The sequence below is a fragment of the Rattus norvegicus genome, chromosome 1 (genome assembly GCF_021556685.1).
Source record: "Rattus norvegicus strain SHRSP/BbbUtx chromosome 1, alternate assembly SHRSP_T2T, whole genome shotgun sequence".
Classification (NCBI taxonomy): Eukaryota; Metazoa; Chordata; class Mammalia; order Rodentia; family Muridae; genus Rattus; species Rattus norvegicus.
The window spans coordinates 94,450,067-94,477,098 of NC_141534.1; the positions used below are offsets into that span (position 1 = coordinate 94,450,067).

Consider the following 27,032-nt stretch of genomic DNA (forward strand, 5'->3'; position numbering starts at 1 on the left):
TACTGACAAGGATTTTATTATCTATTATAAATCTGTTGCCATGACTTTGGTTGGTACTGTGCTGGCCATTAAAAAGTTATGCAAAGAGTAAATATCTAGTCTAATATCACAGGGGCCATGGTGACAACGAAAGCATCTCAGACAAACCTAGTTGCAATAACTGTTCTCCCGAAGTTGACAGCCCTTGGTGACTAATGAATGAATGATGTTTCTACAACTAACAAGATGACAATAAATCAAGAACATAATTACTACATTGTATTTCTGACAGTAAAAGATATTTTCAACAGAGTATCTTCTCTGAACAACCAACTTTCCACATTCTCATTTCAAAGGGTTTCTTGGCATCAACAGTACATGAATATTTTGATGTCGACCATATCCCAGGGCAGATTAAAGTTCCCATATTCTTTTATGTTACAGTCTTCCCAATATGAGTTCTCTGGTGTCCCGTAACATTTTCATACACTGGGTTGTCCTTCTTCCTTACATGCATGGGCCTCCTGGAGATGATGTGTTTTCTCCTGTTGTATAAGCTCATCACTTACAATAAAGACTTTTCCTGACACTTCACATTCACAGAGTTTCAGACCTATATGGACTCTCTGATGAGCTTTAACAGCAAATTCTATGAATGTCCCCACATACCTTGCATTCATTACATTTGACTGCATAGCTTCTTTGATTTTGGAGAAGTCCTAAGCTCCAATTAAAGCTCTTTGCAAATTCTTTACAGTGATAGGGTTTATTACCAATATGAATTTGTCACTGTGCATGAAGGCTGAACTAAATCTAAACATTTTGCCACCTTATTTATATGCCTAGAATTTCTCATCAGTAGAAATTCTTTGATATACATAGCTTAGAATTACTGTAGGCCTTTCCATTTTCCTTAAGACTTATTACATTTAGAACATCAAAACAAGTTTCATATTCAACTAAAAGTCTTCCACATTCCTAATTCTAAGTTTTTCACCAGTGTGAATTCTTTGATGTAGTTTAACATCTCTACCAGGTACAAAGTACATCCCACATTTTTTACATTCATAAGGATTCTTGTCAATATGAATTCTAAAATGTCCAAGGAAATTGGTAATGGTATTTAAAAGCTTCCCCATATTCATTACACTGAAAGGGATTCTCACCACTATGGATTCCCTGATGAATGCTAAGGTTTGTTCCAGGAACAAAGTCATTTCCACCTTCCATGCACTGAAAGAGTTTCACATCAGTATGACTTCTCTGATGTTTATTGAGCTGGGATTTGTATTTGAAGGTTGACCCACACTGCTGGCATTCAAATGATTTCTCTCCATTATGGATGCTCTGGTGCCGAGTGAGATATGCCAGAACAACGAAAGCCTTTCCACACTCCTGACACTTAAAAGGTTTCTCATCAGAATGAATTTTCCGATGGTGAAACAGGCTTGACCGGTGAATAAAGGCTTTCCCACACTCGCTGCACTCATATGATTTCACACCAGCATGAACAGCCCCATGTTGAATAAGGGTGGATTCGCGCTTGAAGGACTTCCCACATACCTTACATTCAAAGGGTCTCTTACTTGTATGAACAATTTGATGGTTATTAAGTTCACTGGGAAGATGAAAAGCCTTTCCACATTCTTTACACTCATAAGGTCTCTCACCACTATGAGATTTCTGATGACGAATGAGAAGTGTGTTAAGTCTAAAGGACTTCCCACATTCTTTACACTCAAAGGGTTTGTTTCCAGTGTGAATACTCTGATGTTCAGTAAAATTGGACCTTTGACGAAAGCATTTCCCACATTCCTTGCACTGATAAGGTTTTTCATCAGTATGAATTGTGTAATGTTCATTAAGTTGGTACTTACGTCTGAAGGCTGACCCACAGAGCTTACACTTGAAGGGTTTTCCTTCAATGTGAGTTTTCTGATGCTCAGAAAGGTACACCTGAAGCCGAAAGGCCTTCCCACATACATTACATTCGAAGGGTTTTTCACCTGTATGAATAGTTTGGTGCATAACAAGGTGTGTGGCAGTTCTGAATTTCTTGCCACATTCGTTACATTCAAATGACTTCTCTCCAGTATGAATAGTTTGGTGCCTAGTGAGATGACTCAGAACAATGAAGGCCTTTCCACAGTCCTTGCACTGAAAAGGTCTTTCACCAGAATGAATTTTCTGATGTTGCATGAGGCTTTTTTGACGTTTAAAGGCTTTCCCACACTGATTACAGGCATATGGTTTTACATCAGCATGAATAATCCTATGTTCAACAAGGTTGGAGACCCGGTTGAAGGACTTCCCACACTCCCTGCATTCAAATGGTTTTGTACCTGTATGGATGGTTTTATGGTACTTGAGCAGGTCAGGAAGATGAAACGCCTTTCCACATTCATTACACTTGAAAGGTTTCTCACCACTGTGAGACTTCTGATGTCTTGTAAGCTGTTGGGGAAGTCTGAAGGCCTTCCCACATTCATGACATTCAAACAATTTCTCTCCAGTGTGAATGTTCTGGTGCCTAGTGAGCTGAGCCAGAACAATGAAGCCTTTCCCACAGTCCTTACACTGAAAAGGTCTCTCATCAGAATGAATTTTCTGATGTTGCACAAGGTTTGAGCGACGTTTAAAGGCTTTCCCACACTCATTACATTCATATGGTTTCACATCAGCATGAATAATCCTATGTGCAACAAGGTTGGAGACCCGGTTGAAGGCCTTCCCACACTCCCTGCATTCAAATGGTTTTGTACCTGTATGGATGGTTTTATGGTACTTGAGCAGGTCAGGAAGATGAAACGCCTTTCCACATTCATTGCACTTGAAAGGTTTCTCACCACTGTGAAACTTCTGATGTCTTGTAAGCTGTTGGGGGAGTCTGAAGGCCTTCCCACACTCCTTACATTCATAGGGTTTCTCTCCAGTATGAATAGTCTGATGCTGAGTGAGAGTTGACCTACAACCCAAGCACTTCCCACACTCCTTACATTCATATGCTCTTTCTATATTGTGAGCAAGAGTCTGGCAGGTATAAGGAGGCATTTCTTCCTTGTTAGTAATCTGTTGATCAGCATCTCCTTGACAATCCTTTAGTCCATGGAATGTACTATAGTTGGGGCCATTACTAGAACTAGAGTCCTTGAAGTCAAAAGTTCTACTTAATTGCTTTATGCTCTGTTTGAGAAACTTTCCATTATTAATAGGATTTTCTGGAGATATATTTTCAGCATCATAACCTGTCTCCAACTCTAAAAGAAAGGGAGAGAGCAAGAACACTTTATTTTCTGATAACACATATACACACATTTTCCTGTAACATGAAAGCCATTAAATGAATGGCCAGACTCTAATGTAATATCTGAGAAGAGCAAGGAGATAATATCTGAACAGGAGCAAAGAGAGCAGCAGTAAGGAAAGTTTATGTAAGACAGTAGAAGCAGTTAGAAATGGGAAGGCATATCTATAATGAGAATTCTGATTTCTTTAAAATCACAGAAATGTTATGGGAATATGGTTTGTTTTGCTTTTTGTCTTTTTTTTTTTTTCTGTTTGTTGTTTTTCTTATTCAACAGCCCTGGGTTACCTGGCTCTGCCTCCTCTGTGCTGGCATTAATGGTATATTCCACCCCCTCCAACATATGTTTTTAATCCCAGGTTTGGGATATGAGGCTACTTCAGATTGTCCACAGATGACTAGGATTTACCTTGTACTCTGGCAGGGGCTTGGTTTTTCCAGCTGCAGATAGTTTCTGCAAGTGACTGATGTTTGGAATTCTGGGGACGGTTGAGAGTGTAGGGAAATGCTGGAATCTGGAGAGGGTGTGGCTGCTGCCGGTTGCTGTCGATGAGGTTTGCAAGTGGTCATACAAGGAGAGAGGAGAAGTTGGACATCCTGATGGCCAAGATCACACTTGTCCCAAGAAATTCAACACCCTTAATCAGCAGGATGTAGTCTAACAATATCGACACCCCCTTTCCACTCAAGCCTTCTTTCTGTGTCCTACCCAGTGCTGGTGATTTGGGAGGGTGGAATGAGTAAGGGTGGAGAACAGTGGTAGAAAAAGAAGCACATTAAGGAACCAAAAGTCTGTCTGTAATTGTCTCCTTAATGAGGTTAGACCTGTACTGAAATAACCTATCACGTTTATTTGCATTCTATAGAAATACACACTGTTAGCAATCAGACATTTCCACCAGTCTACCATTACAGGCCCCAGCAACCCCAGTTCTCTTCTTTCTCTCAATCCCTGCCTTGTTTTCTGTGTCCTTCTCCCTGTTTCTCTCTCTCTCTCTCTCTCTCTCTCTCTCTCTCTCTCTCTCTCTCTCTCTCTCTCTCTCATGTTCCCACTCTGAGACAGCCTTTCAATTTCACCCTTGAAAGGCTGTCTTTGCTTGTCTTTGCTATTCTGCGGATCCTTTTTTCTTCTGACCCCTTAACCACCAGGTCCCATCCCTTAACCTTAAGTAGGAGAGAAAGGAGGATAGAGGGGGAAAGAAGGAGGGGGAGGAAGAGAGAGATCCCTGAATCTAATTTCTTTCCCATCCATTCATCCAAGTTTCCAGGCAAGCCCATTCAAACATTTGTCCCAACTATACCTCCCTCAAATCCCCAACAATGCACTTAAAAAACAGTCCCTTCTCCCAGTTTTCCCAATGTCAGCAGCTCCAAACTATAACATCTGTTCTAGCCTCTCTGCTCAGCTCAGCTTCTCCTGACTCAATTGTCTCCTAACAATAACTTCTGCCCCAACTGCCTTCTCTCACTATGCTTAAATTTTGTTCTCATGCTCTGCTGGCCTTTTTTATATCCAACACTGAAGGTCAAGCAGTTCTAATGGTTACAAACTCATTGACCTTTTAAAGGGTCAGGAATACAAGATAAATCACACTACACTTCCAACCCCCTATGAACCTCTTACAGTAGATCAGTTGTACAGTATAGTTTTTTAGCCATACACCTTGGCACAAGCCTGCCAAAGGTATATACAACAGGCCACTTTATCCTAATACATATTGTTTGGTAAAAGTTTTTGAACCAAATCATGAGAAAAAAAAAAAACTATGCCACAGTGAGGTGAAAACTTCTGTTTTGTTTGGAAAGTCAGTAATGTCAAATGATGTTTTCCTGGGGCACACAGGTAAACAGGACGTCCTGCTAAAGCAGACACGTGAAGGAATGCTTTCCTGAAGCAGACACGGGTGAAAGGATTTTTTTGCTATAGCAGACACATGCAAGGACACATGATAAAATATAAATATGACCCCACAGACAGTGGGAGATGGAGCGTTAGTTCTGCCTCACTATTCTTTGTGAAGAACTTGCACATATTGGTTCCCTTTACAGAGCTTTGTTGAGCTCAGCTTGTGGTAATGCCAATATTGATAGAAACTTTTAACATTGAGAGAAACTCACTGCAGAACTGCTAGTGAAGTTCCGGTACCTTCCACCCACTTGGGCCAGTTGGTGCCGGTTGCTCTGGAGTTATCTGTATTTTGATGCTAATTCCACTGCCCCAAGGACGGCTGCCTAGTCACGTACTCAGGACTCAGGTGACTTCACCAGAACCTTCTCCCCATTTAATTTGTAAAACACAGGTGTGGGCCAGTACAGTATAGAACGAGGCCTGTCATTGGTCAAGAAGGAAGGATGGGCAGGAAAAAAGTTTGAGGGAAAAGGAGGAAGAGAGAGGAAGAAGGGAGAGTAGCCCAGGACAACATGGAGGCTGATGTTAAGATTCCTCGCTGTACCTTTACAGGTTGTTATGAGTGTTCTTAAGGGGTGGATGTGGATGTGTACCCGGCTTTGTGTGTTTAGGTGGGCAATTATATCTTATTAATTGGATCAAGGTTGTTGTGTTGTGTGTTCTTTCATGTGGAGAATTAAATTTGGGAGAGTGTGGGATGCCACGGAGTTAAGATGTGTGCTTCTGGCAAGACATCTAGCAGATATCGTGGGGCACTATGGTGCCGGATCTAGTCGGGGATAAAAGACAGCATTTTATTTTTTATATTTTTACAACAACAGGTGCACCTGGCAGTCTCTTCAGGATTGAACGACTGCTGCTGGTTGGTGCCTGGTGTCTGCCTGCCAAGAGGACTGTCCACAGCTGCTGAGTCATATTTGATATTTGACAGGACTGAACTGCTGCCAAAGCAACCTTGCCCCCAAAGAACGGGGCTAAACAGGTCTGCTTTCCTCATATTCTAGGATCTTTTCTCTTCTACTACCTCTGGTGGGTGGTGGGCAGTAGAGATTGAAAGCTCATTAAAGTAGGTTGCAAAAAATGTATAGCTAAACCACACAAATACATAATATCTGTTATGCTATAAGAGAACTGGCCTGGACTTGGAATTCTTGAAAGGAGAAAGAAGGTAAAAAACTGTAGTAATGGTGGTGGTGGTACACAGTTTTAATCCCAGCAAAAAAGAAGCCAGTGGTAGCTGCATCATGAGTTCTAGTTTAACTTAGGCTACACACTGAGACTCTGTGTGAGAAAACAAAACCAAGCTGATAGATAGATAGATAGATAGATAGATAGATAGATAGATAGATAGATAGATAGATAGATAGATAGACAGACAGACAGACAAACAGACAGATAGACAGACAGAAGAAACAAAACAGAAATCCTTAGAATTATTAAGATTAAAGATATCCAGCCAGGGAAACAGGTAGGCTAACTGCAGATCTTTACCTATGCCTCCTCTCCTCCAATTACAACTCCACAGTCTCATTCCAGCTCTGTGACAGACTACCTGCTTGGCCACCCCTTCATCCTTGCCTCCATCTCCAGTCAATCACACAGATGTAAACCAACCTTCTTCTCTATATTAACTGCTTTATCCCAACACCCCCACCACACACACACACACACACACACACACACACACACACACACACACACACACACACACACAGCTCCATCAGGCCTTCCCTGGAGACCCAAAGACCACTCTGGTCAATGAATCAGCCAAACTAACTGTTATCTTCAACTCTCCCTGCATTCCTCCAAGTTCAATACCCAGTCTCATCTCCAGCTCTGTAGCAGACCATCTGCTCGAGCTGCCCCAATTCCCAGGGGAATAAGCAAATCCCGTGGAATACCTACTTTCCTCCTTCTTATGGATCCCTGTCTTAGGGTTTTACTGCTTCGAACAGATACCATGACAAAGGCAGCTCTTCTAGAATAACATTTAATTGGAGCTTCCTTACAGGTTCAGAGGTTCAGTCCATTATCATCAAGGTGGGAGCATGGCGAAGTTCAGACAGGCATGGCACAGGAGTAGCTGAGAGTTCTACATCTTCATCTGAAGGCCACTAGAAGACTGGCTCCCATGTGGTTAGGAGGTAGGTCTCATTGCCAACCCCCAGAGTGACACACTTCCTCCAACAAGGCAACACCTACTAATAGTGGCACTCCCTGGGCCAAGCATATTCAAACCACCACATTCCACCCCCTGTCCTCTATAGGCTTGTTCAAATACCCAAGTCTACGGGACAAATACCTAGACATAATATAATAAAAATACATTTAGTCCAAATTCCAAAGTCTCCATAGTCTATAGCAATCTCAACAACATTAAAGGTCCAAAGTTTAAAGTTTCTTCTGAGATTCATCTACTCACTTAACCATAATCCCAAAGCAAGAAAGGAAATCAGTTGGGAGAACTCCAAACTGCATCTCCATGTCTGATGTCAAAGCGGTTGTCAGATCTCCAACTCCTTTTTCTTTTTTGTTGACTGCAACAAACTTCTTTCTCCTGGGCTGGTTCCACTCCCTGTTAGAAGCTTTCTTCAGCAGATATCCCACAGCTTTGGCATCTCAAACATCTTGGAGTCTCTGAGGCAGTTTCAACATTACAGTTTTTTGTTCCAATGTCTGGGATCCACACATGATCTTCTGGGCTCCTCCAAAGGGCTTGGGTCACATCTCTACCTCTTTCCCTTGTAGCACTCTAGGCTCTGATTAACACCACTCCACTGCTACTGCTGTTCTTAGTGATCATGGTACTGGCATTTCCAATATACCGTGGTCTTCAACTGTAATGAAGCTTCACCAATAGCCTCTCAATTGGCTCCTGTCATGGTATCAAGTCTCAACTTCTGGAGGTCTCAACTTCTTTGCATAAAACTGGGCCATCAAATGAAACTGAAGCTGTACCTTCACTAATGGCCTCCCCTGGCCTCTCACAGTGCCAAGCCTCAGCTGCTCTCCATGATCCCTTCATACCTTCAAAACCTGATTCTTATACATTACCAAGTCCAGCTGCAGCATGAGGTACAACCTTGGTTATCTCTAGAACACAGCCTCTTTGTGCTCTTAGAAAATATTTCCGGGCATTTTCACCTTGGTGCTACTGGTCTCTTCTTAATCACTGATAATTTCTTAGCTCCAGCTAACCAAGATAAGTTGCCCCAGTAGACTCTTCTATTCTGGACTCTAAAGCCAGAGCCATGAGGTTAAAGCTGCTGAGTTCTGCTGCTTCTGGAGGAACATGGCCCCCCTATTCTATTACCAGTTTTCTGCTTTTCAACTCCCTTACTGCCTAAGTTTGGCTATCCTGGAGCTTGCTCTGAAGACTGGCCTTGAACTCAGATCTGCATGGCTCTGTCTCCTGGGATTAAAATTGTGTACCATCACACCTGGATTTAAGCTTCTGATCACCTGGAAATTGCATTGTCCCAGGCTGGGCTTGAAAGTAGAGATCTGCTTGGTTTTGTCTCCTGGGATTAAAGGTGTGTACTGTGTACCACCATGCCTGGATCTAAGTTTAGCTGGGTAGGATCTTGCCCCAAAGTCCCACTCCCTTAACCTGCTATCTCCTAGAACATAGGGTTCAGCTCCATTCTACTTCCTGGTGCCCCTTTAATACTCGAATTATTTATTTTGTATTTTTCCTTTCTCTCATCTTGCTTCTTTTCATTAAAATGCTCTTTGTAAGTGATCTTTAGTAACCACACAACAATCTTTATACCAGGCTGTTTTGAGATTTCCTTTTTCAAAGCAATTAATCGAAATCTCTTCATCTTAGCCTCAGGGAGACTCTTCAGACAATGGTAAAAGCAGCCACCTTCTTCACCAAAATACCACAAAAACAGTTTCTAGGCCAAATACTGAAATTCTTCTCCACTGAAACCTTTTTGACTAGGTCTGCATAGTTCAAATAGTCTCAGCAACTCAGGATTCCATATTTCCACCAGAATAGCCTATTACATCCCATTTAAAGGATTCCACTGCTTTCCCAGTCCAAAGTCCTAAAAATCCACATTCTTCCAAGCAAGAGCATGGTCAGATTATCACAGCAATACCCCAGTTCCTGGTACCAACTTCTGTCTTAGTAAGGTTTTGCTGCCATTAACAGACACCATGACCAAGGCAACTCTTATAGGACAACATTTAATTGGGGCTGGCTTAAAGGTTCAGATTTGTTAATTTGTTTTATTTTGTTATGGTAGTGTTTGTGTCCCCTCTTTTGATTTGGTGGTCTGGGATTATTTTTGCGTGTGTGAAGGTATGGCTAATCTCTTTAGTTGGAATATTCCTTCTAGTGCCTTCTTTAGGGCTGGATATGTAGATGCATATTGCTTGAACTTGGTTTTATCATGGAATGTCTATGCTGATTAAAGCTTTGCTGGGAATAGTAGTCTGGGCTGCCATCTGTGGTCTCTCAGAGTCTGTAAAGTATTTGTCCATCCCCTTCTGACTTTTCAAGACTCCAAGGAGAAGTCACATATGTGTGCCTTTATTTTTGGTCTGTGTCCCTTACAGCTTTTCATATTTTTTGTCCTGCATGTTTAGTGTTTTGATTATTACGTGCTGAGGGGACCTACTGTTGTGGTCCAATCTATTTGGTGTTCTGGGGTTCTTGTACCTTAATAGGCATTTTATTCGTTAGAGTAGGGGACTTTTTTTTCTATGATTTTGTTGAAAATATTTTTTATCTTTGAACTGAGTTTCTCCTCCTCCTTCTTCCTTCCTTTCCCTCCTCCTTCTCTTCCTCCTCCTCCTTTTTTGTGTACAAATTTTTTTTTGATTTACCATTCTATTTGTGAGAAGTATTTATTCTTTTTTTGTGTCTTGAATGTGTAGCCTTAGATTTTTTCAAAACTTACTTTAATTCTGGTTCTTTTTTTTTTTTTTTTTCTTCTTCTTCTTTTTCTTTTTTTCGGAGCTGGGGACCGAACCCAGGGCCTTGCGCTTACTAGGCAAGCGCTCTACCACTGAGCTAAATCCCCAACCCCTTAATTCTGGTTCTTTAATGCTTTCAACCTTCCTTCTAGCCCACCACCCACCAGAGGTAGGGGAAAAGAAAAGTTAATAGGAAGCAGGGCTTTTGGATCTGTTTAGAAATAGTTCTTTGGGGGCGATTCCAATCTTTATTATTAGCAGTCCAGTTCACTAGCAAAACACCAAATATGAATCAGTAGCAATTGCTCAATCCAGAAGAAACCACAAAGCTCTTCTTGTTTCCTCTATCCTTTCTCTTTTATCTAATGTTAGGGGAAGAAGGGAGAAAATGGAAGAAAAGGAAAAGGGGATATAGTAATGACAGGATTTGCAAGGCAAATATTTTTACATTTGGAATGGATTTTGTATATTGATATAAAATTAAGATGATACTTTTGTTACAACATACTACATTATGTGCTTCAACTCTTTCTTTTAGCTATTGTACCTATGCATCTCATTTAAAAATACAAGTTCTAGTCCTTGAACACTCCTATTGTGAACTCTTCAGGATAATTAAGAAATACAAGTGAGCAGTAAATCAATCAAACTTGTCATGTCAAGATAACCGATATAGTTATCTTCAGAAATACATTTCTTAGGTTTCGTAGATAGTAAGTAGGTAAAAACAAGCAACGTTTCCGTATTCAGATATAATACAGATAGATGGTTTAAAAACCTCAGAGACCGGGTTGGGGATTTAGCTCAGTGGTAGAGCGCTTGCCTAGGAAGCGCAAGGCCCTGGGTTCGGTCCCCAGCTCCGAAAAAAAGAACAAAAAAAAAAAAAAAAAAACCTCAGAGACCGACAGAACATGACATTTAAAGACGTTTTATTAATAAAAGGCTTTTTTTGATAGTCATGTAAACTCCTGACAGCACCCCCACTCCACTTCAAAGAAGATAACAAGCATCAAAAAAACTTCCCTGTGGATTTGTTTCTATGTGGCAACCCGCCACTGGGAAAGGAGCTGCCTTTGCTTCATCTGCTCTCAGCAGGCTGTCTACGCTGTGGACAAGCAGGCCACGGAAGAAGCTGACTGCTGGACTTCATAAGGACAAGGTAGGCACGTCATTCCTACTTCCTGCTGAAGATGCGCTCCCTCGTTACAGAGAAACCTTGGGTGACTGTCTAGGCAGCCAACCAGGCTCTGTCGTTTCTATATTTTTGGAAGCTGCTTGCTCTGTACTTCGTGTTTACTCAGATAATATTTATCCTTCTTGCATCATTAATGAAGTTGAAGACCAGAGAGCTATAGTCTCACAATTAAGTCTGTGCTTTTTAGGATTTAAGAAAGTGTTTTAAAGTCTGAAAAGATATTTACAGTTTGATAAAATGCTAGTTATGATAGCAAATGATTTAAATACAGAATTCTGAACTCATCAAGATAGGATATTTAGTTGAATTCTTTCTCCAAGGTTGACAAATACAAATGGACTAGACATTATGAATGTAATTCTCACCTGCTAGTTGTCAAGTTGTTCTTATTATATATGGCTTATGAGTACAAGAGGAAGAAGATTTATAAGACTAAAGGGGGAATGCTTTCACCTTACAGCCATCAGAATGGCTAAGATCAATAAAACAAGGGACTACTCATGCTGGCAAGCCTGTGGAGCAAGGGGACACATTTCCATTACTGGTGGGAGTGCAAACTTGTACGGCTACTGTGTACTGTTGGTCTCCCAGTAAGGCAAGAATTGCTCTACCTCAAGATCCATATATAGCACTCGGGCATATACCCCAAGGATGCGTCATCTTCTCACAGAGACGCTTGCTCAGAGATGTTTGCTGCACTCTATTCATCATAGCAGGAATTGGAAACAGCCTACATGTCCTTTAGGAGAGGAATACATAAAGAAGATGTGGTACGTTTATAGAACAGAATGTTACTCTGCTGTCCACCCAGTAGTTGTTCAGCCTTGGCTGGTAAGGCTGGGTCTCTCAGCTGGTCCTCAGGACTTGCTGAAGTCCTGAAGGAGTGGGCTCTCATTCCAGTGAGGACTGGACTTGCCAGCAGAGTGGGGGAAGCAGACAAAGCACAGCTTCCTTCCCATCCTTTCCACAGGCTGCATGAGAAGGTGTGGCCCAGATTTAAGGTGGATCTTCCCACATCAGATGATTTAATTAACAAAAATCTCTCACAGGCATGCCCAGCTGCTTGGGTTTTAGTTAATTCCAGATGTGGTCAAGCTGACAACCAAGAAGAGCTATCACAGTTCCCTGCCAAGCGAGGTAGAAGGCTGTGTGCTGTGTGTGCGTGTGCTCATATGTGTCCCTGGTTTGCCCATCTGTTGTCTTTGAGTCAGGGTCTCTCATTTGCCTGGAGCTTGACAAGTAAACCAGGCTGACTTGCCAGCAAGCCCAGGGGATCTGTCCTGTCAACCTTACCATTGCTTCAGTTAGAAGCACAGGGTCTGCCATCACACTTTGTCTAGAGCGACTAAGAAACACAGAATTAAAACACTTGGTTTGCCGCCCTGTGTTACAGCTTTCACTGGTGCTGACACTGTCTTAGCAACAGTTCAGTAGTCAGGAACACCTGCTCCAGTAGGAGGAAGAAATTATAACAACTTAAAGGGATTCATGAGACAGAAGCCCCTCTGACAGCTTCTGCTCCGACTCTGACTTCCTTCCCAGGGCTCAGCCTTGTTTCCCACAGACCCTGGGGCTCTGAAGGAAGTTTGTCAAACCCAGTGTCAGCTCTGTGCAGCCTCTGACCACACGCTGTGCCTGGCAGGGCTGCAGGCTCACCTCCCTCTTACTCACCTGGGCTCGGCCTGTCTGTTTCTTCCTTCACAGCCATCCAGGGCTCTTTCTCCTGCTCTAGTAAGGTGATCAGATGTGGCTTAGAAAGGCAACTTCCCACTTTAAAAAGAAAAAAGAGAGAGAGAGAAAGAAAGAAATCATAGTACTGACACACATACATTTATTTATTTATTTATTTATTTATTTATTTATTTATTTAGCTATCTATCTATCTATTCATTTATTTATTATTTTCTTTTGAGACTTGGTTTCTCTAACAATCCAGGAATGGCCTGGAATGTGGTACTTGAACTTTTACTTCACCTGCCTGCCTCTGTCTCCCAAATGCTGGGATTAAAGGTGTGTGCCACTATGCCCTGCCTGTGCAGATTTTAAAAATACAGACTTATTCATTATAAAGGTATATATAGCTGGGCACAGTGGTTTGTACCTGTTAGCCCAGCTGGTGGGGGAATGAACCAGGCCCTCTTGGCTGCAATGTCAGACCCCTGTCTCAGAAAAAAGATCAAAGACTTCTAAAAGCCAAAGGAATGCTGAGGAGAGACTTCAGAGAAGGAAAAGAGCAACCTGGCCAAGAAACCAGCTGCTTCAGAAAAGGGTTTAATCTCCTTTAAATAATGACAGGCACTTGTCACTAAGAGGAAAGTGTAATGGAGCAGTGAGAACGTGAACCATAGGCTGTACTGTGCTGTAGACCCCGTCTCTGCGGCTCATCACTGATGCCACTCACTTAGGCAGGGCCGTAGGATTCTATGCTCGATTTTCCATCTAAAACCGGGCATGGCAGCGCACACACAGTCACAACACAGCAAACCCATAGACTGCCTGCGCTCCATGAGACCTGGCCACAAATTAGTAGTAACAGTAGTAGTAATGATTGAATTAATGTTTTCTATTTGATACGAGGATTAAATACTGTCTCAAGTACTTTGAAGACTGTCTGGCCTACACCAATACAAAATCATTTTTACATTTCCGTGTACTTATTTAGTACTGCTGGGAATGGCCCAGAGCCTCGAGCAGCCTGGGGGCGTGGTTTACCACTGAGGTACATCCACGGCCATAAAATTGATTCTCATTGTTGTTATCTATGTTGCCTTTGTTAAAATGTACACCTCATTCTTCAGATCTGCTCAACAACAACAACAACTTTCCCATCCTAGAACTTCCACTAAAGGAAGTGCTAGCTGAGGAAACAGAATGTGTCCAGCTCTGTTTTTGAGTCAACTCTATTGATGGACTACTAAGCAAGTACTAACGGCTCTCTCACTTAGGTATGGATGATAGGGGGTATGCATATGCTCATGAGGGTCTGTGCACACATGTACATGCATGCATAGCTCAGAGACCAGGGTGTCAGGGGTCTTCACTGACTGCTCTCCACTTTAGCATTTGAGGCAGGGTCTCTCACTGAACCCCAGAGCTCACTGAGAGGAACAAGGGGTGGGCAAGCAGGCGCTTCACGCAGCTCCCATTTTTCAATCCAACAAACCTCATTCTTTCTTTGGGAAGAAGGAACTCAGCTCCCGTCTTTTAAAATTCTATTGATAAAAAATTATTTTTTGTGTATGTGAGGATCTGTCTGCATGGTGCCCATGGAGGCCAGAAGCCATCAGATTCCTGGAGTTACACGTGGTTGTGAGCCTTCTGTGCTGCTGGGAGTTGAACCTGGATCCTCTGCAAGAACAGCTGGTTCTCTTAACCACCAAGCTATCGCTCTAGGCCAAGATTCTATTGATGGCTTTATCTCTTTATTTATTTATGTGTTTGTCCTCACCCTATAAACTAAGCTACCCTGAAACTCAGTTTGTGTCTGAGGGTGATGTTGTACTCAGCAACCTTCCTGCCCCAGTCTTCTCAGTGACGCAGTGACAGGAATCAGCCACCATCCCAGCTTCAGTTACCACTGGGAACATGGGGCTGTCTTTTAATTCAGAGTGAGGAGAGCACACAGTGTATGTGACACATCACCCATTCATGGGGCACAGGCCTTACCCACTGTGACGAGGTGGCTGTAGGTCTCCAACATCGCGTCCCTGTATAGGACCTTCTGAGTAGCATCCAGGCAGGCCCACTCCTCCTGAGAGAAGTCAACAGCCACATCCCTAAATGTCACTGAACCCTGAAAGAGCAAACACAGTAGAGTGAAACTGGAGAAGCTTTCAGGATGGAAAAACAGAAGGGAAAGGACTCAGGCGAGGGAGGCAGCCATAAGGAAATGCTCAAGGCCCCTAACTGCACGAGCTCCCATAAACCATGACTGTGCCCTCCCTACATATCCAATAATGTGCCTCCCACTCCATCCACATCCTCAGATTACCCCCCACAAAAGAGAAATGTCACCTGGGGTCAGGGTGAATTACATAAGGAATGCTGTGGGCCTTTGAATTTATTATGATATCAGATGATATAAAAACTTATTTTTGTGAGAATGATTTTTATATACTATGTAAGAGTGCATAAACTATGTGACCCTTCCATTTGATCACTGAGAGCTCTCCTAAAGCCTCCTCAAGCAGGTCACCTCAACACTCATATGCAGGGGACACTCACTCTCATGCACTGGGTCATCAGCCTGACAACACCACAGATGTCAATCAGGTTTCCCAGGGCAGTCAAATGAGGCCACCACCTCAAAGCTCTGAGGCCCTCAAAGCCCCTGTTTCCCTGTGGGACTGACGCCTCCACTGCAGGGACAGTCCTCCCTGAGCACAGACCAAGCAGAGAGCACCTGGAGGAATGCACTCAAAGACAACCCCAGTGCCAGCTGGGAAGAGGAACCCACAGGAAGTGCTCAGACCTGCCAACCCTCACTGTAAAGGGACAGACTGGGCTGGGGGACTCCAGATCCTTGGGAAGCTTCAAGAGGTAAAGATGGGAACGAGTCACCTAAGCTGAAGTCCCCCTGTGTCAAGGAGAAAAACACCAACTTACACAGGCCATGTGTTGAGAACTGGAGCTGGCCATTCTTCTTCAGGCTTCTTCCCCTGGGGACAAAAAGAAAGCCTGTCATTGGATTGTGACTTGATGTTCCCAGGCTGACTTCTGTCACTGTGACTCAACAACTACATTTATTCCTCAAGCATCCCCACTTACTCTCTCCCCTCCCACCGCTCACAGCCTCCCACACACAGATTAGCAGCACACAGGAGTCTACACAAAGCCCACCCTCTCCTAACCCAGACAACCCATTACAGAGGGTCAGTGTGGGAGTGCAGGGCATTCACATGTCTGCCCTGGACTTCCTCCAGGAGATGCCAGCAGAAGGGACCCCATCTTCCACCCTGAGATCCAGCCAGCCCTGCCCCTGGGCTGCTGCTCCTCCTGTGAGCAGATCTTCCTACTAGAACCCCACCTATCAAGGCTGGCAGGGGCTTACAGCATCCAAATGGCGCCTCCTTTGAACACTCAGGGCTCAAGCACAGCAGGGCTGGAGGGGCTGCAGCTGCAAGGCTCAGGCAGGGCCAGCATCCTATACCCACGTTCAGTAAATAGGGCTGTGCACCATGCAACACTTTCCTGAGTGCCTTCCCTCATCTATGAATCTGGCTTACACTGTATCAATTTAGCCATGATCCTTTATGAAGATAATTAGCTATAAAATATCCTGTCATAGGAGGTGAGTATGATCTGTTTCCCTCTTTCCACATGATGGGAGATTTTACACAAAATAATTTAAATTTCATTCGGGGTATCCTAGGCCTTTTGATCCTAGAACTGGGTTTCTCAGCCTCAGCAGCACTGACCTCTACTCACAAGCTCTGAGCAGCACACACAACCCTCAGACTCCCTGAGATGCTGCACCAGGGAGCAGCCATCACCCAACGGGGATCCGGTGCTGTAGCCGACAGGTCTAAGTCTTGGTTCAGAACACTGTGGGATTGTTCATCTGTTTTTGAGACAGAGTCTCCTGTATGCCAGGCTGGCCTTGAACTCCTAATGCTCCTTCCTTCTTCTTCCTCTCAACCACATATCTGATAATCTTATGAAATTTACATTCTTATATCCCCAGAAAATTTACTAACAAATTTTCCTTCAATCTTTATCCTTCCTTCCCTCCTGCCTCTGCATACACCAGGCTAGCCAGCCTGCCAGGGATTCTCTCATCCCCTCCTGTCTTGCCATAGGAGGGCTGGGACTGCAGACGTGCACTGCAGCATCTGGCACTGCGCAGCTCCATGCTTGTGTGCACTGCACCCCCTGAGCCATCTCCACCACACACATTTGTGCATTCTACGATATTTATAATATTTATACACTGTACACACTTCCAGGAGATATTTCCACTCCCGCCTTCCTTCCAGCATCATTCCCACAGCTGTGACATGTGACCCCACCAACAGACGAACGGACAAAGCACATGGAGAATGAGGTCCACACACAGTGAAGCACTTACTACACTATGGATGCACACGGAGAACAACAAGTGCAATAAGGTAAAGAGAAAGACAAACGCTGGGGCTGGGGCATGGCTCAGGGGCTGAGAGCTGCTATGGCTTTTCCAGAGGACACAGCTCATTCCCCTGAGAGCTCACAGCGCCTGCAACTCCAGCTCCCGTGGATCCTATTCCTCAGGCCCCTGAGGTAACCTGTGCTCATGGACATACAACCCCACACATATTGTGATGGTTTCTATATGCTTAGGCCAGGGAGTGGCATTATGAGGAGGTGTGGCATTGTAGGAGTAGGCGCGTCACTGTGTTGTGGGCATAAGACCCTCACCCTAGCTGCCTGGACGCCAGTCTTCTGCTAGCAGCCTTCAGATGAAAATGTAGAACTCAGCTCCTCCTGCACCGTGCCTGCCTGGATGCTGCCATGCTCCCCGCTTATGATACTGGACTGAACCGCTGAGCCTGTAAGCCAGCCCCAGTTAAATGTTGTCCTTTATAAGAAATGCCTTGGTCATGGTGTCTGTCCAGAGTAGTAAAACCCTAAGACACATATGCTTCAAGAAAAATAGTTCATCTTTGAACAAAAAGACAGATATCCACAATCTTACTCATGTAGGATCTGAAACTGGTTTCTCCTAGGAACGGTAAGATGCTGGTTAATTGGTTTGAGTGGCGGAGGCCGTGGTTGACAGTGGGAGATGTAGACCCATGAGGAAGCGAGTGGGAAGAAGCTCGTCAAAGACTGGGAAATTTCAGCCACACAACTGAAGTTCAGAGATACATCATGAAACATGGCGATTGTGATCAACAGTTTAAAAGACTAAGGGCATAGACAGTAAGCTTGCTCATTACAACAATGCTGAGAGATTTAGTCATTCCGGTGCACATGAAACCTCCAAATTATCATACTATACGCGATACAAAAACATCATCTGAAAACTGAACAGGTTCTGCTTTACATCAGTACGTACACCTTCTTTTCCTTGTTGTTCTTCAGACAAGGCCTCACTGTGCGGTCCCGCTAGTCTGGACCTTGTTATGTGGACCAAGCTGACCCTGAACTCATAATAATCCTCCTGCTTCTACCTCCCAGGTGCTGAGATTAAAATGTACACCACAAAGCCTAGCTTTTCTTTTTCGGTCCCTTTCTTAAATATCCAACCAGTAATCGCTTTATTTCCCACGCTCCCCTGTCCTGCAGAGCACTGAGAAGGAACCCAAAATGGCCTCACAGAGCAACAACTAAAGCTAACCAGGCCCTTAGTGTACGGTGTCACTGCACCCACAGGCTTCACCACAGGCATTCTAAGGTCCATGACAGAACTAGAGAGACACAGGGGACAGAACCAAGACTCCAACCCGGATACCACAGACCCACATGTCCACGTCCAACCACAGCATTGCTCACCTGGCTCTGGCCAATGTTACTCATTACACACACGCACGCACACACACACTGAAAATTACTGGCTCTCAAAGATGCCAAATTTAGCACTACCACTTTCCTGCTCCTGGAAGTCTCACAAGTGAACAAAATTTGTCTACTACCTACATTTTTCCCCTGTGTGGAATACCTATTAAATATGTCCCCGCTTAACCTTAAGTAAAAGAGACTCGAATTATGATATTTATTTATTGGGCTCTGTGCAATTACTAGGGGACTATCCTAACCTATATCTCCAAACGACACTTTTGACTACTGGCTCAACTGTGCTCCCCAAATACTCGTGTTTCAAACTCTCTGGGCTACTTCTGCTCCAGCAGTCTGGGATCCTGGAAAGGCATAACACTCTGGCAGGAGCTGTTGGTTCAACTCTTGGAGACCTCCTGTTCTGTAGTCTGTTCCTCCCCTCTGTTCCTTCTGTCTTCTCTCCTCCCTTGGGGCCTACATGATACCCACAGCCCAGCTGCTCAAACTCTACCTCTCTCTATTTCTCTCAGTGACTGACTGTGGTCAGTTTTATTTAAACACTGGTTTTAAATTGGGGAGCAAAGTTCACATAGCATCACTTGGTATATGAGGATCTGCTCGTGGTGAGGGGCGGGGGTAACCAGATCTTTGGAGCCAGTATTTAGCATTAAATACAAGCAACACCAGCACCCCGAAGTCCACCTGCTTTGAACGGAAGGTCTATAAAGAACAAAGTCCATCTGCTAGGTGATGCCACGGATAGGAAATGATTTAGCAAGTCAGAGTCTGAGATTCCTAAGTTAACCTCTGGAGATTCCTATTTATAAAGTCTAGGGGGAAAGGTCTTATTTATTGGAGGATGTCAAGGATCACTGAAACAATAATGAGAATACTAAATGGGAGGGGAAGGAACAGTGTAAGGGCCACAAAGTTGGAGCTATCAGTCTGTTACTCCTTCATTTACTGACGATCCTATTATCTAAAACTAACGCCTCATTTCTCCAACTGAGAAAGCGCAAACTCGCCCTTGAGGCTTTGCTGGGTGGCAAAAATGATCTCAGGCTTCTCCAGCTCTCCTTTGGAATAATGGCCGAGTCAGGGAGCCTGAGGAAGCATGAAATCCCAGACTATATCTGAGAGCATCGTCAGTGAGCACTTCCCATCACTTCTCACAACACTCACGTGGCTAGAGCTCTAGGAAACTTAGGGAACTTAACAAGTAGCTCCCCACCACACACACACACACACACACACACACACACACACACACACACACACACACAGAGGCGACCCTCGAAGGCACTTCTCGGCCTCAAATGCTTGTCCCAAGCTCAAGTCTGCATCTCAGAGGAAGTTTCCCTTCAGATTCAGCACCTGACCTTTCCTTGCTTCAGCCCCTGTGTCCCGGAGAGAAAGCACAGTGACACAGGTAATGCAGAGAGCTCAAGATGTGTATACACACAGACAAACACACAGATGCACAAACATCACGGTCCCTGCACACTCACACAAATATCAACATCCACCCACACCCAGCCTGATGGCTCCGGCCTTACTCTGTGGGGACGAAGGCCAAAGAGCGATTTCCTCCACCTACGAAAAAAATCGGACTTTGGACTGTAGGTTTGCACGACACCGGAATTCGATCCGTTACTTCCGGCGCGGTGAACCCTGGGAAATACAGTCCTCGCGGCGGAACTCCGGAAAGTACCATACTCTGAGGTTCAGGGAGATCCGGTTATACTACTTGGACCAACCCACCTGGTTGCTGCGCCGGATAGTTTCAGGGATTTTTCCAAAAACGCACAGCCTTAAAAGCTCCTGGCGGTGCTCCGAAGGTACTTCCGGTTCTGCACGCCACTGATTTTTTTTTTTCTCTCCCGTGGCGCGGACCGACAAGCAGAACAGGAAGTAAGATCAGATCGTGATGTAACTGACTTGATTATGCTTTGCCTGAGTCCCACTGAACGGGATTCCACTTCACTGTGCTTTGGTAAGGACTATGATAAATTTGAAAAGACCGAACTAAAGAATTGTTGGTTTTAAACGTGGTAGTTTACATCAGCGATTTCAGACAGCCAGATGTCCTCGACCCTCCTAGAGTTCAGCGTCCCTGTTATCTAGATAGAAAAGCATGAGTGAGGAACACATCCGTATGCATCATAGAGGTCTGTCTGTTAAACAGTAATTTACCTCACGAAGAGTATTTGAAAACAAGGCAGACCCAACCAAATATTAACTACAGAAAATATGTTAAAGTTCAATAATTAGAAGATTAAAAGTGACCATCCTCAGGATAATGAAGACCAAAATAAACATGGCTGGCCGTGGTAAGACAGGCCTTTTAATCCCAGCAATAGGGAGGCACAGCCCGCTGCCTGTCTATGAGATTGAAGCCAGCTAGTAATACATAGTGAAACCCTCCCTAAAGACTAAAATAAACTAAAAATACTGATAGCACAGCATTAAGTCTCGAAGCAGGGAAAACCTGGTAAGCAATAAGGTGGTAAAAAGGATTACAGCCAAATCCACCATCACATTGAAATGTTTTCAGTCTCAGAAATTAGCAGAACAGACAGAGAAAAGCAACAGTGCGTGGTCAAATTGGATAATATCAAAATGGAGACAGTCAAACTTTAATGGAATCCAGACGCCTTGAAGTTATAGCTTTCATTTACACACATATGGCCAAAATGGCTCCTAGTCACCTTTGAAGACCATACTTGTGTAGAAGGCCCACTTCAACTCTACACACACAAAAAAACACTTTTGTGAGTACATCTGCTGGTTAAGTTTCTCTTCATCTGTAGCCTGATGTCTTTTGTTATTGGATATTGGAGGCAACCTGTTTCAAGACAACTTCTTTGACCCCCGTTTTATGTTTACAAACCCCTGCCTTTCTTGACCTCCCTAAATTAGCTTATGCTCTGTCGTACACCCTGTTGTACATCTTCCATATCGCAGTCTTCTGCTTGTTCCTGGGTTGTCTTTAAGATGTTTAATTTCTGTTTTTATTAATGTTGACACGACCTACTTGGTCTCAGTTTTATGCAACACTTCCCAAATAAAATAAAATTATTTTTATGTTGATATATACGGTTATCAGCATCTACTTCCTTTTATTTTGTTTCTAAATTTTTCTTATTAAATATATTTCTTTATTTACATTTCAAATGTTATTCCCTTTCCCGGTTTCCTGTCCATAAGCCCCCCTATCCCCTCCCCCTCCCCCATACGAGTTTTCTCCCATATACCCCCCTTACTCCCCCTCACATTCCTCTGTACTGGGGGTCCAACCTTGTCAGGACTAAGGGCTTTCCCTTCCACTTGTGTCCCAACAAGGCTATTCTCTGCTACCTATACAGTTGGAGCCCTGGGTCCGTCCATGTATAGTCTTCGGGTAGTGGTGTATTTAGTCCCTGGAAACTCTGGTTGGTTGGTATTGTTGTTCTTATGGGGTTGCAAGCCCCTTCGAGAATTTTTACATGCACAGGGAATGCTTGTTAACATAAGCTACATATTCTGGACTATAAACCATGTCTCAATAAATGTAAGTGAATTTAAGTCATGTACATGATGTTTAACAAATGGAATTAAATTTAAAAATCAAGGACAGATGGCAGTATGATAATGTATGCGTTTTCCTATTCCTAGGACAAATGGCTGAGGAAGCAATGGAAGGGAAGAAATGTTTGTCGCTGCTCTTGGGTTTAGTGTTCAGCCCGTCACTGCAAGAAGAGGTCATGGGGGGAGGAGCCTGGGGCTGATGGTCACACGGTCTGAAGTATCAAGGGGAGAGTGACAAGGTCATTTTCTCTTCACCTAGCTTTCTCCTAATTGTCTAGTCACGGATCCCGCTTTCAAGGCGTGTCTTCTCACCTCACTTAACCTCACACAGATCATTCCTTACTGATGCATCCAGAGGCTGACCCATCTAAATGATCCTCATAGTCAAGGCTAGAGGCTCCTCTGCCAGGGAATTCTAGGCCCTGCCAAGCTGACAATATCACAAACGCGTTTGCTAAGATACTAGAAACTTGAAAGTGTATAAGTAATAACTAACGGTAATTGTAATAAATAGCAATAAATAACTGGAACTGTATAATGTTGTGTTGGGACAAAAATTGTGGCTCGTGCCAAGACAAACCATACCAGGCCATGTGGAGGAGGTTTACTGGGACGACAGAGATAAGGGGCTTGGAGCAAGAGAAGGAGAAGAGAGAGAAAGAGAAGAGAGAAAAAGAGAAGAAAAAGGGGAGCAGAAAGGGTCTGCCTTTTATTTGAACTCTGATGTAACTGCTCCCAGGTGAAGGTGGGAGCTGAACCAAATGTATGCTGGGAATGCATGGCCGTTGCCATGGCAACGGATGCTCAGGTGATGAGGTGACATCACTGCTGGAGGCAGCGGTTCCTGATACCAACAGTTGGAGTTATGGGATATAATTTTTGTTACTCACTGTCTTAGTGTTTTACTGCTGTGAACAGACACCATGACCAAGGCAACTCTTCTAAAACACATTTAATTGGGGCTGGCTTACAGATTCCGAGGTTCAGTCCATTATCATCAAGGCAAGCATGGTGATGGAGGAGCTGAGAGTTCTACATCTTCACTCAAAGGCAGACAGGAGAACACTGGCTTTCAGGCAGCTAGGACAAGAGTCTTAAAGCCCAAACCCACACTCCTACTCTAACAAGGCTGCAACTGCAAATAGTGCCACTCCCCAGAACAAGCATATTCAAAGCACCATATTCGCCATGGGATAAAAATAACAGATGTGAAGGTTGTCAGACCAAAATGAAGTCATTTATACCAGACTATGGCTTGATGGAACCTCAAGGTCAAGAAGAGAGGTCGTAGCCAAGTGTCGAGAATCCCACCTTTCCCGTCCGTCTCCCTGTCTTCACACTCACCTCTTCTAAATCTATTTCATGTGAGGGAGCCACACCTCTCCACAGTAGAGACAGATTTCCATCCTACCATCCTGTGTGGATCTTTGTGTGTGTGTGTGTGTGTGTGTGTGTGTGTGTGTGTGTGTGTGTGTGTGTGTGTGTATTTGTGTGTGCGTGCACACATGTCCATGGGTGTTGTGTTTTGTGTGTGAGTTTATGTCTCATGTCTGCTTTGGAGGCCAAAAGTGGACATCTAATCCCATGCAGAGATAGAGTATGTGAGTGTCAGGTGCTCTAACCGCTGAGAAATTTCTCCAACTGTACAATAAAATTAAGTTTCAGACACTGGACAAATGTTTCAAGGATTATGAGCATTTATTGCTCTTCCAGTGGACCCGAGTTCAGTCCCCAGCACCCACATCAGGTGGCTCCCAATTGTCTGTAACTCCAGCTCTAGGAGATCTGACTGACCTGTTCTGACCTCTGTCTGCACACACACACACACACACACACACACACACACACACACACACACACACACACTCGACATGTATTTTTCGCTGAGGAACAGCTGGTTTAAAAACTCAAGATATTTAGGGAGCTAGAGAGATGCATTAGCCGTTAAGGGCACTGGCTGTTCTTTTTAGAAGATCCTGATTCAATTCCCAGAAACCACATGATGGCTCAGAAACAACTTAAGCTTTAGTCCAGGAAATCAAAACCTCTTCTGGCCTCTGTAGGCACAAGGCATGCTGGTGTACAGGAATATAAGCACGCAAAACACAGTACACACATAAAACTATCTTTAAGGAGTTTAGTTATAAAGAAGAAATGAGTGACAATTCTATTTCATACAGTGTAGAGAAACTCTCATGTCTGTTTGGTTTGTCTACAGATGCTGTAACTGGTTACAGACCCCAGTCACTGAGGGACGGTGTCTGAGGAGGTGACGGTGGGTGTGGCCATCCACACTCTGACTGGAATAGGGATCCTGGGAATCCTTCCATTGGCCTCCTTCACACAGACCCTCTTTTTAGAAGACAAGGATTAAGGCCATCAGAGAAAATAACCAACCATCTTGTGTTAGACATCCTTTAGATTCCTTGAGCAGGAATTCTTCAGAGCATGGAGACATTTGGACTTCAGAATTCCATGGCCAATGTCGGATGCAAGCTTATCTTCTGTTTTCTCCCAGAATTGTCCACAAACACATCTCCATCCCTGTACCGATATCAGCAAGGAGAAAGAATGGAGGAGTCGAACAGAAGGAGGAACAAAGTGAAGACAGCTGGGGGAGGGAGAGGAGGAGATGATCAAAGGTTCCCTAACCCTAGTAATGGAGAAAGGGGGGAGAAGGGGGATGAGCACGGTTTTGGTGATTTTTGTTTTACCAAGAACGAGACAACCCTGCCGTAAAGTTCCTTTGTAAATTCAATGACAAATCATGGAAAAATGAAGACAAATGAAAAAACAGCAAACAAGGTAGCTCTGCCAGATATTAAAACAACAGAAACTGGGCAGTGAGATGGCTCAGCAAATAAAGGTGCTTGCAGCCAAGCCTGACAGCCTGAATTCCATTCCTGGCACCACATGGAGGAGGAAAAAGTACAACCCAGGAAGTTGTACTCTGATAGCCACATATGGGTTGAGACACAGGTACACACAATGGATAGAGACAGAGACAGGAAGAGAGAGAGAGAGAGAGAGAGAGAGAGAGAGAGAGAGAGAGAGACCTGCTTTTAAAAGGAGGGGGGCCAGTTGTGAAGATACGAACCCACCTATAATCTCAGCACTCAGAGAAGAAAGAATTGAGAATTAGAGGCTAGCCTGGGCTAAGTAGACTGTCACTAAAAACTTCAAATAATAATAAAAACAGTAGTAATAATAGTAAAAGTATACGGAAACATGAAGAAACCTATTAAAAGTTGGCAAGATATATGAGAGTTCATGCACTAAGTTATGTAAATATTCTCTGTAAATACATACTGATGCGTGGTGAAAAAGCACACTATCTGAGGATGGGAATCCTTGCAGAACCAGCATGCCAGAGCAGGACATATGGAGGCAGGAGGTCCAGGAGTTCAAGGCTAGTCTAAACTACAAAGTAATACCTGTCTAGAAAGACAGAAAGGAAAAGGTGTGGGGACATGGCTCAGCATTTAAGAGTGGTCACTGCTCTTACAGAGGACCCCAGCTTAGCTCCTAGCACTCATATTGAATGGCTCACAACTGCCAGTAACTTAAACTCCAGGAGATAGAATGTCATCTTCTGGAAATGACACATGGGTGCAGAGACCCACATACAAAAAAAATATTTTCAAGTAAGAATACAGATTTTTTTATTACTTTTATTTTTTTTTACAGTCCAGTCATTACCCCCCTCCTGGCCCACCCTCCCGCAATTCCTCATCCCATTCCTCCTCCCCCTGTCTCCAAGAGGATGCCACCCTTGCCAGGCCTCCCCACTCCTTGGAACCTCAAGCCTCTCCAGGGTTAGGTACATCTTCTCCCCTGAGGCCAGACCAGGGGAGACCAGTCCTCTGCTATATATGTGTCAGGGGCCTTAGACCAGCTAGTGTATGCTGCCTGGTTAGTTCAGTGTTTGAGAGATCTTGGGGGTCCAGGTTGGTTGAGACTGCTGGTCTTCCTATGGGGTTGCCCCCTTTGACTTTTTCCAGCCTTTCCCTAGTTTAACCACAGGGGCCGACTTCAGTCCATTGGTTGAGTGTTAAGTATCTTTTTCTGTCTCAGTCAGCTGCTTGTTGGGTCTCTCAGAGGACAGCCATGCTTGGCTCCTGATTGTAAGCACAACATAGCATCAGTAATAGTGTCAAGCCTTGGAGCCTCCCCTTGAGATGGATCCAAGTTGGGCCAGTCACTGGACCTCCTTTCCCTCAGATTTTTTTAAAGGAGGGTGACAGATGTGGAGGTGCCTTTGGAAGACCACGCTTGTCATGCCCTGTGTGTGGACAACCAGTCTATGACTGTTCTTGATAGTACCTTTTTTTCTCAGAAGCATTATTTTATGGTTTGTTTCTGAGATTGGAAGAATGGTAATCTGTATTTTCCACTGCTGCAACAAATCATGTCCCCATAAATTCATGACTCTCTTAGCCACATGTGACTTTACCTTTCCTATTTGTCTTTCTGGCCCTGTACATTTGCCCCATCTTGCACTCGTTTTACCTCAGATAAAGTTCCAATCCCTAGAAGCTGAATATTTCCCTCCTGAAGAGGACAGTCTAGATGCCAAGATCTTGGCAAACTTATTGTTGCATCTGCTCAAACGTCGACTAAGCCTTCAATTTCAACGCCGTTTATTTGTATTTTAAGCTTTGGTCTCTGATCACTTGTAG

General features: G+C 44.0%; 2 long non-coding RNA genes and 1 pseudogene across 8 annotated transcripts; 1 reads left to right on the forward strand and 2 right to left on the reverse strand.

Moving 5' to 3' along the window:
- Positions 1-20,901, reverse strand: Zfp780b-ps1 (zinc finger protein 780B, pseudogene 1; annotated as a pseudogene). Of its 2 annotated transcripts, none has more exons than XR_015650272.1 (5): positions 20,548-20,901; positions 15,919-15,971; positions 14,980-15,106; positions 12,985-13,083; positions 1-3,236 (listed from the first exon to the last, which is right to left on the reverse strand). The product of XR_015650272.1 is annotated as a zinc finger protein 780B, pseudogene 1, transcript variant X2 (transcript). The 2 variants fall into 2 exon arrangements; XR_015650271.1 differs by lacking the exon at positions 20,548-20,901 and adding an exon at positions 20,343-20,430.
- Positions 9,502-12,979, reverse strand: LOC148007295 (uncharacterized). Of its 2 annotated transcripts, none has more exons than XR_015650278.1 (2): positions 11,187-12,979; positions 9,502-10,161 (listed from the first exon to the last, which is right to left on the reverse strand). It is a non-coding gene; the product is annotated as an uncharacterized LOC148007295 (long non-coding RNA). The 2 variants fall into 2 exon arrangements; XR_015650279.1 differs by having other exon boundaries at positions 11,391-12,930.
- On the forward strand, positions 17,706-25,233 carry LOC102549611 (uncharacterized). Of its 4 annotated transcripts, XR_015650277.1 has the most exons (4): positions 17,706-17,839; positions 20,690-20,779; positions 22,441-22,592; positions 24,572-25,233. It is a non-coding gene; the product is annotated as an uncharacterized LOC102549611 (long non-coding RNA). The 4 variants fall into 4 exon arrangements; XR_015650275.1 differs by lacking the exon at positions 24,572-25,233 and having other exon boundaries at positions 22,441-22,888; XR_015650276.1 differs by lacking the exon at positions 17,706-17,839 and having other exon boundaries at positions 20,467-20,779.
- The last annotated feature ends 1,799 nt before the right edge of the window (positions 25,234-27,032 follow it).